This window comes from Cynocephalus volans, chromosome 16 (assembly GCF_027409185.1).
Source record: "Cynocephalus volans isolate mCynVol1 chromosome 16, mCynVol1.pri, whole genome shotgun sequence".
Lineage (NCBI taxonomy): Eukaryota > Metazoa > Chordata > Mammalia > Dermoptera > Cynocephalidae > Cynocephalus > Cynocephalus volans.
In genome coordinates, this window is record NC_084475.1 from 50,047,399 (window position 1) to 50,051,190 (window position 3,792).

The 3,792-nt window shown below is 38.9% G+C and overlaps 1 pseudogene; it reads left to right on the plus strand.

Annotated features, from left to right (window-relative positions):
• The first annotated feature begins 1,421 nt into the window (after positions 1-1,421).
• Positions 1,422-3,260, plus strand: LOC134364361 (E3 ubiquitin-protein ligase RLIM-like; annotated as a pseudogene).
• The last annotated feature ends 532 nt before the right edge of the window (positions 3,261-3,792 follow it).

Here is a 3,792-nt window from a genome sequence, read left to right on the forward strand (position 1 = left end):
GTCACTCAGTTTGTGGTATTTTGTTATGGCAGCCCTAGAAAATTCAAACCTCTGGACAGATTGGTTAGGAAAAGAGGAAGGAAGAAACAAATGAGCAGGATCACGAATGAGAGATATGACATCACTACAAACAACTTTGTGCCAATTAAACTCAATAATTGAAGAACAAATTCCCTGAAATACACAAACTACCAAAACTTGCTCAAGAAGATACAGAAAACTTGAATTGCACAAATCTATTAAAGAATTGAAACTGTTAAAAACCCTCCAAGGGCAATCACAGGCCTAGATGGCTTTAATGAATAATTCTACCAAATATGCAAGGAAGAAACTATACCAATTGTATACCAATTTTTACAGAAAACTGATAAAGAGGAAAAACTTCTCAACTCATTCTATGAGGCCAGCATGACTTTGATACCCAAACCAGAAAAATACAGTAAAAGAAAATAAAGGTAGGGTCAGTATCTAGATGCAGAAAAGAAACCTTTAAATAAATCAATCATCTGTTTCTGAAACAAATTCTCAGCAGACTAAGAATAAAAGAGAACTTCCTCAACATGATAAAGGACTAAAAATCCACAAAAAATGTCTTATTGATGAAAGACTGAATGTTTTCCCTCTCTGAGATCAGGAACAAGCAAAGATGTCCATTACCACCATTTTTATTTACATCGTATAGGAGTTTTTAGCCAGTGCAATAAAATAAGATAAATAAATGAAAGTATCCAGAGAAAGGACAGAAAGAAATAAAACTGTCTTTATTTGCAGATAACATGATCATTTACGAGGAAAATTCTATGGACACTACAAGGAAGCTACTAGAACTAATAATTGAAGTTAGCAAGGTTACAGGATAAAAGACCAATGTGCGAAAACTCAATTGTATTTCTATAGATGAGCAATGAACAAAGAGATTCCATGTATAAAAATTAACCCCAAAGGAATCATAGACCCAAATATAAAGCATAACGTATTAAAAATTCTAGAAAAAGCATAGGGGAAAAATTAACATGACCACAGGTAAACAAAAGTTTCTTAGATACAGTACCAAAAGATATGATTCCTAAAAGAAAAAAAAATTGATAATTCAACAAAACTAAAAACTTCTGTCTTTTGAAAGATACTGCTAAATGACTAAAAAGATAAGCCATAGATTGGGAGAAATTATTTGCAAATCACATATCTGATAATGAACTTCTAACTTTTATTGGTATAAAAGAATTACCAAAACCCAAAATAATAAAACAACTCAATAAAAAATAGGCAAAAGAGAGAGGCGAGTCTCAACCAGACACTCATCAGAGGCGGCTTGAGAGGAGTGGCCGGGGGAGAAGTGAAGGAGCCTTGGCAGCTGCAGCTGACCCAACCCAGTCGGATCCTGACCCTACAACCAAAAAACTCTCCACTTGTTCATCAAGATGGAAAACTCAGATTCTAACAATAAAGAAAGTGGTGATCAGTCTGCAGCACAGCCCAGGAATCAGATGGACCCACAGGATCGGGAAGAAGCATGCTATCAGTTTGTAAACAAGATCATGGGCTTATGAGAGAGAACCATTTGTTAGGCCCCCCAGGTGAGAGTATGGGGGAAGAGCTGCCGAGAGGACTCCAACAAATTAAAGAGGGCCCGCCTCCACAAAATTCAGAGGAAATAGAGTTCCCTTTTTCTCCTTCTCCCCGTCCCTTGTTTTAAAGTGATGGAGACTCTTCAGATGATGTGTCTGATGGTGACTCTGTAACTGGCTTAACTCCATCGATAAACCAGAAATAGCACAGGAGGTGGGCAAAGAGGAATGCAATCTTAAAAATCAGTGAGCTGGACTAATCCTAACAGGTGATTCCAGATCCAGTTTAGAGGTAACTGTAATAATGGGAGCCCAAATCCAGAGAGTGAGAACGAGCCATCAGCAAGACATTCTAGTGGAGAAAATATAGAAAACAACAGCCAAAGGCAAGTGGAAAATCCACGATCTGAATCGACCTCTGCAAGGCCATCTAGATCTGAATGAAACTCTACTGAAGCATTAACAGAAGTCCCACCTACCACAGACCTGAGGAGGGCCAGAAGCAGACCCTGGACCACCAGAGAACCAGAGCAAGAGCTGAAAGAAGTAGGTCCCCTCTGCAGGGGAAATTGCACAAAGATCTCATTATAGTATCTCATCTCAGACTTTTGAGCATCTTTTGGTAAATGAGACCAAGGGGAGTTCTAGAACTTGGCACCATGTGACATTGAGACAGCAAATATCTGGACCTGAGTTGCTAAATAGAGGTCCTTCTGCAGTCTCCGGAACAAGAAATGCCTCTCAAGGGGCAGGTTCTTCAGACACAAACAGCAATGGAGAATCTACAGAATCAGAGACCTCTAATCATAGCTCTTTATTCAGTCTGGTTAATGTCAGCAGAGAGATAGCATAGCTAGCAGAACTCAATGAAGGTCTCAGACACCAGACAGCACTGTCATTTATGAAGGTGAAGGAGGAGGTTTTAGGCATACATTTTTATGTTCTGAGCAGGTAGGTGTGCGAACCTATGTCAGTACCGTCAGAATTCCCATTCATAATTAAATACTGATTTAAGTGAGAATACGTCTGTTGCAGTTTAGACTATGTTAAGGCAAATAATGACAGGCTTTGGTGAGTTAAGCTACTTTATGGACAGGGATAGAGATTCAGACCCTAGTGGCTCAGTACCGAGTTGAAATATGGAAAGGGCAGAGTCACGGATTGGAAGAGCGCGTTTCTAGTGGAAGTAGCAGTTTTGGTACCAGTTCAAGTTTGAGTTCCTGTTCCAGATTGAAATCCAGTTCCAGTCTTAGTTCCAGTCCTAGTGGTGAAAGTTTCAGAAACTAGCTCAGAGGTGTTTGAAGGCAGTAATGAAGGAAGCTCATCATCAGGCTAGTTAGGTGCTAGGCGAGAGGGTCGACTGACATAGGGCCCCAGTCCCATTTGGCAAAAGAGGCTCTTTGCCCTTCCTTAGTCTGACTCAATTTTCCTCTTAAATGAGGATGATAATGATCAACCTATAGGGCTCAGCAAAGAACAGACAAGTTGGCAATGACAAGTTTTCATGAAAATGATACATAAAAACCTGGGTATTTGCATTACAGAATATATAGAAGACAACAAACTTCATAACTACCTTGTTCCGATGAGTGCCATGCCCACTGCATTGATTGCTGATTATCTGAGAATTCTACCTGTCACATTTGTAACAGAACAGTCTTAGCTTCTGGTGACAGAGAAGGTGTTGTGTAATCAAGATCTGAACTCTCAGCTATGTACCTGGGATAGTGATGGGCAAACAGGAATCAATTATTTTATGTCCAATTTCTGAGTGGTGCTTAGATGTAAAGTAACAACCTGAATTGAGTCATTGCTTTCTGAAGGAATCATTGTCCTTTTTCAGATTTCTGTTCCAGAATACAAGAAAATATTTTGAAAGCAATGTTTTAGGACCTAAAAATCTGATTTCAGCACCAGTTGAATTGATAGCATCTCTGTTACTGAAAATTTATTACATACATTTCTCAGTTTCTCCTTTGTTATCTTAAAAGATCTGCCTTGGCATTGGCTCCCATCTCTTTCACATCAATCTTTAAAGTTTTCCACACCATAGGAGAGGGGGCAAAGGGAATTCTCAGTTTAGACTAAGTTACTATATGTGTTTTATAAGTAATTACTTAAAGCTGTACCATTCCCAGTCATTAATTGACACAAATTCAGTCACATTCTGAATATCATTTGCTCACCTTTCAGATTAGGTGATATTAGACATGTCAGTGTAAAT